Raw genomic sequence first — 12449 nt, 5'->3', positions numbered from 1 at the left:
CATGAATGAATGAATAAAATCTTAAAAAATAATTTTAAAAAATGCGTTAGCGAGTGTCCTTATGTACTTAGGCCTGGTCTCTTCTTGCAAAAAACATCAATGTGTTACCAGTCATTTGTATCTAGGTCTGTAGTGATGTCTCCCAAATGACTCTCAGGGAGTTTGGGTCTTGAGACATTTCATGAAAACATGCACAGAAAGTGACAGCCTATTCCTCCCTCTTGGGGTATCACTGCACCCATTTAGCATACTGAAGGCTTTGGAGATCCTTTTATTTAGTCCATTTGCAAGACATCCTTGGCCATGGAACCCTTGTTAAGTTTTTGCACTTAATATCCTTAGAACTCAATTTCCACAGAGCACTCTTCAGAAAGTGATGGTTCATGATTACTTTCCAGGAGCTTAGCCCTCTGGAGGGGCATTTTGGGTCATAATGGCTCTTTGTGGGGTCCCATAAATGTAGCTCTAGCTGTGAGCCTAACACCAAGGTGAACATCAGTAGACTCTCTTACATCACAATGCGACAACATCTTTCAATATCTTTTTCCAATTCCTGTATATCTACATTATTCTCAGTGAATATTAACCATTAATGACAGTTGAGACCCAGACCTCAGCAGGGACATTCCTGACCCTCCAGCTCCCGCTTTGATACTGACTATGTCACCTGGGCAGAAACCTTCATATTTATTCTGTGTCAACAAAGTGTCCTTACCCCAAGTACCAGGAGTTCAGTCCATGGAAGATTTGGATGCTTTACTCTTCATTCTTTTTTATCCCTCTTCATTCTCCTCTCCAACCCTTCAAAGGACATCTAATTTCTCTCTTTGTCATATGCATGCAATTTTGGAAACTACTTTGTTTTGAGCATGCCTTTTGGGAGGACTCCTCTTTTACTCTAAGCATCAAATACTTAACAAAGTGTTTCTACCAAACTGATGGAATTCTGATTACATTTTCCCATAACCTCATTATTGAAACTGCATGGATATTAAAAGAGAGGGAAGAGGCCAATAATAGTGCTTGCTCAATACATGCAAGTTCCTCTCTCCCTTCCTCTATCTTTTGGTCTAGAAGTGTCAAGCATCAACTCTGGCGGCACATTACAACCATGTGACAAGCTTTTAAAATATAGACATCTGGGCTCGACTTGTAGGGGTTTTGATTTAAATAATGGAGTCCACGCATCAGTTTTTAAAGCTCCCCCCAGGCTATTCAATTGTAGGTATCCAGGTAGTGTTTCACTGATTTGGAACATGAAATCGATGAAGGCGAAAAAGGCCATCACTTACTAAATTATCAGAAAAAAGGAAACACTGAAATATTTCACAGGCCACTAATATACCTGGTCACTTGCAGCATCTATTGAGCTATCTACCTGGCATTAATAGCTCTCCAGATACAGCTTTCCTACCAGATGCTCACAAGTGTGTGACAACATAGTGATTTACCTCTGTTTTTGTCCATTGAGCTCCAATCTAGCGAGAAAGAGAAAATAAATCTAGAACATTGGGGGCACTTTCCTGATAGCTGTCATTATTATGGTTTTACAGTTAAAATTTTACAGGCTGGGATGAATATTCAACCAATTCTTATGCACCCACTGCAGGGCACTAGTGACTACCACTCACAATATAGCTTGAAAATCCCATCCTGATGGTGGATTTTTAGGGCTACTCCTTATACCAACTATTTTAACCTGAGCTTCCTTGGAAGAACAACTTAACACAAAGGGCTTGCATATAATCCCGGAGATCATGAGTGAAGGACATGAAGAAAGTAGAAGGAACATGTGGAGAGCTAATATGAGGATTTGTTAACAAGCAGGTTGCCACTAGGTGTGATAATTGCTTAATTCTTACCCAGTAGGAAATTGATGAGCAGAAAACTTGATTATCCATTTTGTATGGATGACTGGTCTAGAGTCTGGAAGGCGCAGGACTGGAAAACTAGGGATAGAGTCTGGGAAGAGGTACGTAGACTCGCCCAGAGGAGTGGGCACAAAGTATGGAGCTAATTGCCCACAGAAAACATATGCTGCAAAGGGGTATCTCAACATCCCGAGGGCAAGGTTGATTCATCCTGGGTATATGAGGTAGTTTCTCTTGTCAGTTTGTCTCTGTGCTGGACAAAGGGCCCAGGAGCAGAGTGGTTATGTGGCAGAGACAGAGGCTTGCACAGGCTCCGTCTGACCGAGCTAATGCTACTCTTGCATGCCTAACCTGCTAGCAGCAGAGACCAAGGAGATCAGCCAACTTTTTAGGGTAGATGGATTATAATGGACATTCTGAGGGGGAAAAATTCCATTCTGAGGGGGAAAAATTGTCTTTACTGGAATTGATATTTAATATGAACATGAGTCTGCCATATGTAGAGTTTAATGGGCAAGATAAATCAGGGCTCAGCCTCCTCAGAGATGAAGGTCAATGTCATCTCACCAGCTCATCAACCCACACCAGGGTCCTCTTGGACAGTGAGGCAAGAGTAATTTCCTAAAGCACAATTTTGATCATGTCATTCACTTGCTTAAAACTTTTTGATGGCTGTTTATTGACCTTACCAAAAAAGTCCAAATTATTTATCTTAGTTAAGAGACTGTCTAAGATTTAACTTCTACTTCTTTCCCATCTTTATCTTTTGCCACTTCCTTCCTTGCAGTCAGTTCCAACAACACTGAACTACTTTCATTTCCTTAAAATGGAGCCAGGCTTTTCTATGTGCTGCCCCTCAGCCTGAAATACCCTCTACCAGTTGATTAGTGCCTACTCAGCTACCAGATCTCAGAGGAGGCAGCAAATGTTCTTGGACATTTTCCTGGATGCTGCAAGATTGAGCTAGCATCAGTCAAGCCCACCCACACTTCTTAGCCCCTACTGTAACACTCACTATGTTGTAGTGCATATCCCTGGATCCCCTATTAGACTAGAAGCTTTCCTATACTCCCAGCAGCTAGCAAAAATTAGGCATTTGACAAAAATATTGAAAGGATTAATAAATGACTCAAGTGTTTTTTCCTTCCTATTAAATTGTTCACTATCCTTATGATGTCATTTAAAACAAGAGCGTACTCTTTTTTTCCTCATACAGTTCTCCAAAGTACTTAAGAAGTAAATGAAAGTGCGAACAGCATGAAATTGAATGGGAACATAACCAGGAGTAAATTTTATATCATTGGGGTTAACCTCTTAGAGTCATTATGTAGGAAAAATAGGCTAAATTGCATATACGGACTAAATGCAGTTAGTCAGCAGAGAATGACATATGATTTCACTTGCTGTGGAATCTAAAAAACAAAACAAAATTTTTAAGTAGGTGATATAAATACAGAGAACAAACTGACGGTTATCAGAGGGAGAAAGGGGTGGGGGATGGGCTAAATGGGTGAAGGGAAGTAGGGGATATAGGCTTCTAGTTGTGGAATGAATAGGTCATGAGGATGAAAGGTACAACACAGCAGATATAGTTCATGGCATTGTAATCGTGTCATATGGTGACAGATGGTAGCTATATTTGCAGTAAGATGGTGTAATACATACACTTATTGAATCACTATGTTGTACACCTAAAATTAATGTTACATTCATTGTGCGGCAGTTATACCCCAATAAAAAATAACTTTCATAGATTCCTAACCATTTAGCATTCTCTTTTGTTTTTATTTTTAAAAATCCTGTGTTATATTTTTGTCATAATAGTGATTGTGAAGCTATTCTGCTGCCTCTTGACCATTTACCTCACTTACGGCCTTGAACTTTATGTGATATCATAATAATTAGAATGTAGACTTCATAGTGATTGACAGAGAACAACAATTCAATATGATTGGTCTCTGCTCTGCTGTCAACGTGGGGTCCTCAGGAGATAGTGACCGTTTCTTTCCCAGTAAAGTAACTGCACTGTATCAGTAACGCATACGCAAGTGTCTCCTGAAATTAGAGGAAGAAAATTTCTCCTGACTCCTGACCCTAGTGAGACCCATTTCTCAATAGTGATCAATCAGGTTTACAAAGAGAGAGAGAAGGAAAAAGAAACTGCTGGAACAAAATGGAAACAAAGTCTATCCAGTATGGTGGTTAGAGTCACAGGCTTTAGACTTAGATATTTGAGTTCAAGTCTTGTTCTGCCTTTAGCCTCTCCAAACTTTAGCTCTTTTATGTACAATGGACATAATCTATTTCATAGGACTGTGGTGGGGGGGCATTAAGTAAAATATCTGACATAGAGTTCTCAACACATGTATAACCTTGCTGTTCTCATGGAGGATATCACTGCTGAATTCCCAAAAAACTAGGACAATAAATTAATCTGATCAAAAGAGTCTTAGGAACCAGAATATTTAGAGAGGGATGAATGGGGTTGGGGGGTGAAGAGAAGGAAGGGGTGAGACAGGGTGAGGGGAATGGGGCCATTTTCTCTAATTTTTATCAAACCACCATTTCCAATCTGGGGTTTAGAAATCTAGGCAATCATCCCAGGAGCCCGTAGCGCAGAAATGAATTGTGATAAGCTCAGCTATATTATGGAAATCATTCTCAGCGAACTGCAGGGGAGAGATAGGAGAAGATCCATGGCCAATGTGCTGTTCTTAAAGGACTTTCATAATTCACTGGGACACATGGGGATGTTTTGTGCTTTTGCTTTGCTCGTAAATACATAATAAGCACAGTGACTCACTTGTCAGGCAGAAAACTTTAACTTTTATAGTAAATCATCTCGTTACTGCAAGTCTGGAGTAAATTGGAGGTTAATCTTTCATTATTCATTTCAACTTTCACATGGTAAAAAATACTGCCACATATGGAAAAGAGTCAAATGGGCTTTGGAACTTTTCCTGGTGTAAGAATTATAAAAATTCATACTCATAAATAAAACACATTAATATATTTCTTATGTTCGCATATAAATATTGAAATAATCAATATAAAATTAGTATTTCACCATTCTCCAAATCCTTTCATATCCAATTTTTCATTTGTACTGAGTAGCAGATATCATTAGATGGGCAGGGGAAATGTTATCTCCATATTAAAAATGAGGAAACTCCACCTCTGAGGGGTTATCTGGTTTGTTCAAGGTTTCATGGGGCTAGTAAATGAAGGAACAAAAACTATAACCCCAAACCAAGATGACACCTCAGTGGACGTCACAGATGCTGCTGTCACGTAGGTTCACAATCCCATTTACTTCAGGAGGTTTTTATTACAGATGTCTGGCAGGCAATGTTGCAGTATAGGAATTTAGACAATGGCATATGTTCTGACATCTCATGGATATTTCCCTCATTTGTCTCATGAATAGAATGTAAATATAATTGAGAAATGAAATACTTGTCTGTTCCTCTTTCAGATCCACTTTTCATCCTTCACCCAACTTTGCACTCCAGAAGCTGACCTTATGAGCTACAACGAGATTCCTTACCTCTGGCTTCCTGGAGGTTCATCAAATAGGGAGCTTCTGCAGAAAACCCGCAGGAGGGAGAAGAGGAAGTTTTGGGTATTTGTTCCTTACCCAGATCATATTTTCAGCCTATGTCCCTAATAAAGATCACAGCCTCAGTCTAGCCTCCTTCTGTGCCTCCAGGTTTGGGACTCATTCCCTGCCCTTGCCCCTTCAGGTCCAGGCATGGTGTATGAAAACCGAACACCATATACCTCTAACCATAGCTACTGCTTTAAAGTAGGGAACAAGGACAGGACAACCAGAATCATAACTTTTGCCAAAAGTATCAGGAAAGAGACTTTCTTCACATTGGAATTTTTAAGCTAAGGATCCTAAGCCTGGGGGTTCCAGGAGCCATCTTTGACATAATATAAAAGCTAGAATACAAACTGCAGAATGGGAAGATGGTGAGAATGTGTTCCTGGAAACATGAATTGAGCATTTATTTGAAGTAGGCCATACCTGAAATTGCCCCTGGACTTTTCTTCTCTGGACCAATAATCTTTTTTTTTTTTTTTCTCTCAGACAGTCTGATTTGTCATGGGCCTCCAGAAGAATCTGCAGTAAAGGAAAAACTCCTCACCTGGAAGACATGAAACTTACTCTAGTCTCTTTCAAGTAGAAATTGTGGGACCTTTGGTGAATTATTTTACCTTCCTGGGCTCAGATCCCTTATCCAAAACAGAAGAAATCTGATTTAGATGTTCTTCAAATGCCGTTCTAGAGTTGAATATGGAGGAGGTGAACAGTGGCCAATCTTCCAACTCGGGTAGAACGAGGAAGTAAGTTCTACTTACTTCTCATTCTCTGTTCCTGGCACTTTCAGGCTAGCAAATGGGCAGCCCTGTCCTCGACATAATAAAAGCTATTGCAGAAAAAGACCATGCTTAGACCTGGTTAGCCACATTGATATTCCTAAGAGATAGCATCTCATCTTCCCCACTTCAATTAAATCAACCAAATACACCACATAATTTTCATATCTCTCTTCAAATCTAATCAACATATCAAGTGACCAAATAAATATTCAGCACCTACTATAAGCAAGATGTGGTGCTAGGTATTGTGATTATTAGCATTCTGTTTTTATGCATATCCTCCTTAGAAGGGGCTTGAATTCATTCTCATCAAATGAATGCCAGAGAAACAGATAAGCTTTGCAGTAAAGAGGAAGGAAGTTTTGAAAAGTACTTAATCCTCCTTATTATCCACCCACCCATTCTTCTAGCACCTAATGACCAGGATATTGTTTCTGAGCTGTTGACAGTAATTCTATTTTCTGCTATTGTTTCCCAAAGGATGAAACTTCAGTTTAAGTAAGCTAGACTTATGTAAAAGTGAATGTAACAGCATAATCCCACACAATTTGCCAAACATTTGTTGAGTTGTGAGGTCACATTTTTACATACTACACTTGCATGTGGGAAAGAAGCTTATTCTCATGTCCCAGAAACTCAATTCCCACTGACGGTGGAGAAAAAACACTTAAATTCATACAAGGTATTTCAGTCTCTGCTGGCTTACATAGTCTCTTAAAGACTTAGGTAGTTATTTTTTTGGATGAATACACAGTCAAATGCAAGACTCACACTGCCTTAAGGAGTCTTCTTAGATGTCCATAAAATAGTGCCTTCCATGAGATGGTGCTTGGGTGGAAAGGAAAGCTTACCTGTTCTCTTTGCAGTGAGGAAAGTGGTGATGTCTACCTGCTGGTCTTGGTACTGTCCTCCTGGTCCTCTTTGGCCTTTGAGAAGATGTCCTGCCTATTCATTTGGCATCCCCTTGTAGGAGAAGCTGATCTCCAGTCAGCATGACTTATGATCTAGTGACTTAGTGGAGGTCTAGTGTTTCCCTTACCTGTGTCTTCACTAGAGCTGCAGATACTCTAAGGTCTCAGTTGCCTGCTCCACCCTGCCCCAGTTCTAGGTCCACCTACAGCCTCTGCCACAGGAATCACAGTTCCCCCACAATGATCCATGTTAGGCCCACTGGCTCTCCTCCCTCTTCCTTACCCTCTTACTTCTGGGAACATGTGAGAATGCTTGAATACCTTCCATGCCCCACATGAACAGACTAATCACCACATCTATTTGTTGCATAAGCATAGCATGCCCCATCTCTATTTTTCTGTTTCTTGCCATTTTTCCATTTTGTGTTTGGAGTTTCTTGAAGGTGGTCCCCTCCCTGGGTCCCAAACAGGGTATGGAGCAAAATCCCTCTCTGCTTCTGGCTTTTCTCATTGGCCACTCTAGGTTTGACCCCAGGGACGTGTCCTCTCTCTTGCTCTAGCTTTCTCCATCCCGTGACTTTCTTCTAGAATCAGAAGGTATATCTACTTCATCTTTCTGCCCAGTGAAGCATCACAAAGTAATATTTTCTTTGGGCATCTGTTGGTTGAGCATCCACTTTCAGCTCACTCAGGTCATGACCTCAGGGTCTTGGGATTGAGCCCCGCATCAGACTCCCTGCTCAGCGGGGAGTCTGCTTCTTCCTCTCCCTTCGCCACTACCCCCTGTTCTGGCTGTCTCTCAAATAAATAAAATAAAATCTTAAAAAAAAAAAAAACAACAAAGCAAGATCTTTTCATAAAATATGACTTTTGATACCCCTCATTTTTCCTGGGCAATAAACTGGCCTTTAATGATGGACAAGCATTGAGAGAAGGCCACTTATATGAGAATAAAAAGTGTAATCATTTTAATATCTTCTAAATATGATTCCTTTTTTACATCTAGACTATACAGAACTCTGTGCTTGCTTCCAGGAAGGGAGCCAAGCATGGGCTTGGAGGCCATACAGAAACAAATAAAACATGGTTTCTGCTCTCAAATAGCTTTTGACCTAGTGGAAAGGATATAGGTGGACACCGCTGGGAAAGGTGTGGCCAAGAACCACATGTAGCCTGCCCCACAGTGCCATGAGGTCAGAGAGGTAAAGGGCTATCCAGCTCCCTTAATCTGGCAGCTTTCAGTATAATTGTTTCTTATCAATTCTGCGAGCTGGAGACCACAGTCAGAAATCTTATTGGTCACGGTTTTTGAGCCTTGATGATTTCTGTCTCTTAGCAACCACAGGTTAGGACTGAACTTGACAGTGGAAGGGATCCACAAATACACTCCTTGCCTGTGGGCTGTATACCAGTTGTATCCACACTGTGGAAGAGGCTGTACCTTTTTCCCTGGTAGGGATAATTGATAAAGAAGAGCCTGGGATAAGGTTGCATTAGATTAGAGCAGGAATTCTCAAAGTATGGCCTACCCACATCAGTTACGGGGGAACTTGTTAGAAGTACCCCTACCCATTCCCACTGGATCATGGGGGTGGGAATGGGAAGCTCTGGGAATGGGGCTGTAAAGGAAAAACCTACTCAGTTTTTCCCTACAGTGTATGTCCCTTTTTTAATACTCACACAAAAGATTCTACTTCTGACACTTCAGTTCCTAGATATGTGAGGGTTTTTCCCTTCACAACAAGCTGTTCTGCAACATCAGCTCAGGATCCCACAATTTAGCACCATTCTGATGCCTTCTACTCAGATATAGGGTTCAATCCCACTGGTTGAGGACTCAGTTCCACATGACTGTCCCCAATCCACTTCAGATGCCATTTTAAGTAGTAGATTCGAGTTACTCACAACTTCTGTTCGATTTGGCTACAAAGGAGGTTCCTATCATCCCTTCTTGGGTTCCACTAATTTGCTAGGGCTGCTCACAGAACTCTAGGAAACACTTACTTACATGGACCAGTTTATTAATTTATTTATTTAGAGATTTTATTTATTTATTTGAGAGAGAGAGAGAGAACCAGGCGGGGTGGGGGGGGGGGCACAGGGAGAGGATGAGGGAGAAGCAGACTCCTTACTGAGGGCAGAGCCTGGTGACACTCGTCTCCACCCCAGGACCCTGAGATCATGACCTGAGCCAAAGTCAGACACTTAGCTGACCGAGGCACCCAGATGCCCCTACATGGACCAGTTTATTAAAGGATATGCTAAAGGATACAGATGAACAGCCAGATGAAGAGATTCATAGGGTAAGGGCTGGGAGATCCCAAGTGCAGGAATGCCTGTCCCCGTGAAGTTGGGGTGCATAATCCTCTCAGTGTGAATAGGTTTGCCTACCTGAAAGCTCTACTTGGAGATTTTTAGGGAGGCTTCCTCAGGTAGGCACAATCAATCAATAACTCCACTTTCAACCCTTTTCTTAAGAGAATGAGGGTGGGGCTGAAAATTCTAAACTTCTAATCATGTCTTTTTACCTCCAGTGACCAGCATTGTCTATGCCCCCATCTAGGAGCCCACCCTGTCCCCTCATTAAAACAAAAGACACTCCTATCACTTAGGAATTTACAAGGCTTTCAGGAGCCCTGTGCCACAGGGATGGGGTCAAAGATCAAATATCAGAACCAGAGATGCTAGTGCTTTTGTCACTCAGGAAATCCCAAGGGTTTTAGGAACTCTGTGTCAGAAACGGGGAAGAGGCCAGCTGTGTATGTCTTTTAGGAATCACAACATTGTAGAGGCATAGCTCTCCATTTTAACAAGCCTTCCAGATGATTCTATTACATGCAGAAGTCTGAGAACCATGGCTCTAGTGTCCAAAACTGCAATTCAACACCTGGACCCAGGGCCTGGCAGCGTCCACATCACCTGAGAATTTGTTAGACATGCAGCATTTCGGTGTCTGCCTCGGAATTATTGAACAAAGGTCTTTTAAACTAAACTAAGATTCCCAGGTGATTCTTATAAACATTGGAGTTTGAGAACCACTGCTCTAGTGATGGGACCTATACTCAACCTGGCTTGTAAGTCACAGGTAGGTAAGATTCCAGAAAAGCAGGTTTCCTTCTCTCTCTGTTCCAGCAGTCCCCCTCCAGTCAGAGCCTCGACACCTGAGAGGCAAGGCTCACACAACTACTCAATTGTGTACAGAAAAAGTAGCTTTATTTTTTTGTAACTAGTCTCTTCTTCCTTCTGTGTCATTAACCTGCTGGGTAGCAGGTTACAAAAAAATTATTGTGAATTAAAAATATGTCCCTTTCTTCCTACATAAAGTATCTAATTAGTTTAACTTAGCTAGTTTGGGGTAAACACTTAGTTTTTCAGAGAGATTTCACATATTCTAGCTCCACCCACAATGGCTCTGGAGTGGAAGAGGTTTACAGGACCTTGTGGTGGCAGGGGTGAGGCAAGGTTAAACTGTTCACACGGCAGTCTGTGCAAATTAGAAAAAAAAAATCCATCTTCCTTAAGACACTTTGCTTCCTGTCACGCTAATTTTGTTAGAAAACTTTGTGCCAATGCTCTGAAGCTGCCATGATACATGCACAAATCTACAATGTCTGTGAAATGAATGACGTTCCTTAGATATGGGTTTCTTGTGCGGTACTCAACCTGCACAACTGTATGCTAATCTCTATTTTTGCACCACATTGATATGCCTCAGAGTGAATATGGAGTTTCTCCCAGGGGCTTGTAGCTGTCTTTAGGGGAAGCAAGTCAAGAGCATTGACTATTCTCCTCCACTCACTCTGGAAGTTGCTACTACTCCTCAGGTCATGAGGTTGAACATTTGTCTCTAATGTATTTATTCTAATTCGTGTCTCCTCCCTATAGTCCACTGGGGTCAAGAGGCTAGGCTTTTCATTTTCTTGCATAACAAGAGCTTCATTTATATCCTGTGTCCTCACTTTCCTTGGCTTATCTAAGATTCCAAGTTTAAGTCACCTATTCTGGCATTTCATATGAAATGGGTGCCGAAGGGGTTTTAAAGATTCTTTTCTTTCTCCATAATGCCTAGCTTTTGAGACTTTGCTCACCAATGACTCACAAATAATATTGACTTATTTTTTCTAGCTGAAATTTACCCTTTTCCTGAAGCATGAAAACACACTGTGTCAGTGAATGGGCCCCTCAGGGTTGCAGTATTTACTAGATTTGAAAATATATCAGAAAAGGTCTCACAAAAATTGAATTATTTTACCTTTCTCTTGTGGAACCTTACTGAAGCTTGTAAAGAAAAGCTCAAAGACACCAATGTCTTTTTTTATTTTTAGCAATTCCCTGATGTGAGAGCCTTGGTAGGCATTTTCTGAGTCCCAGATTATAGCAAGAAACAGTTGAAACAGTTATTTAGGGGGCACCTGGGTGGCTCAGTCAGTTAGATGTCTGCCTTTGGCTCAGGTCACGATCCCGGAGTCCCAGATGGAGCCCAGCATTGGGCTCCCTGTTCAATGAAGAGTCTGCTTCTCCCTCTGCCCCTCCCCCTGCCCTTCTCTTTTCCTCTTTCTCAGATAAATAAATAAAGTCTTAAAAAAAATAGTTATTTTGCTAACCTTTTACTAACAGGGGTTGCTAACTTCACCAGCTGGATGTGTCCTCACACATCCCTCTCCATCATACCTCCTCAGCCCAGCTATTCAACAATCTTACATTATCCTCACTTCCATGTTCTAAATTCCATTTAGGACCCTTTGAGGTTTTAAAAAGGGAAACAAAAACAAAAACACCTGACTCAGCTGATTTGAAATACAAGGAGGCTTATTTGTTTCAGGTAGCTGCAATGTGCAGAGACTCATCACATCATGGGTCCCTGTTCCAGGGCTCTACGATTCCCTGAATTCTTCTTTCTTCCATGTGATGGTTATTTCATAACTACATGATGGCCACTGAGATTCCAGTACCTCATCTGCCGAGTACATCATCCAGAGCAAAAGCAAGAGCCTTTGTTCCAGTATTACAAGCAGGATAGGTCACATGCCCACCACTCAATGCATCATTGGTCCAGGGCATTGGGCTGCTTTGATTGGCTTAATTCAGGTGCATGCTCTACTCAGAAAGCCAAGAACACATGGATTTTGAAGGGAATGCCAGTCAACCTGATGCATAGGCATCCTCTCCTCAGCCTTGTCAATGAGTCCTGTGCCCCAGGATAGTGAGGCAGCCAGGATAGTGAGGTGCAAAGGACCATGATGACTTAAGAGAATGTCCTTGGTGATTGTTAGAGATTGGA

General features: G+C 41.5%; 1 long non-coding RNA gene across 1 annotated transcript; it reads left to right on the top strand.

Annotated features, from left to right (window-relative positions):
* Positions 1-3789: 3789 nt before the first annotated feature.
* On the top strand, positions 3790-6318 carry LOC102155033. Its single transcript, XR_005363648.1, has 3 exons — positions 3790-3968; positions 5347-5493; positions 5965-6318. It is a non-coding gene; the product is annotated as an uncharacterized LOC102155033 (long non-coding RNA).
* The last annotated feature ends 6131 nt before the right edge of the window (positions 6319-12449 follow it).

This window comes from Canis lupus, chromosome 8 (assembly GCF_011100685.1).
Source record: "Canis lupus familiaris isolate Mischka breed German Shepherd chromosome 8, alternate assembly UU_Cfam_GSD_1.0, whole genome shotgun sequence".
Classification (NCBI taxonomy): Eukaryota; Metazoa; Chordata; class Mammalia; order Carnivora; family Canidae; genus Canis; species Canis lupus.
The sequence above is the reverse complement of the archived record's forward strand: the minus strand, read 5'-3'. Positions and strand labels throughout refer to the sequence as shown.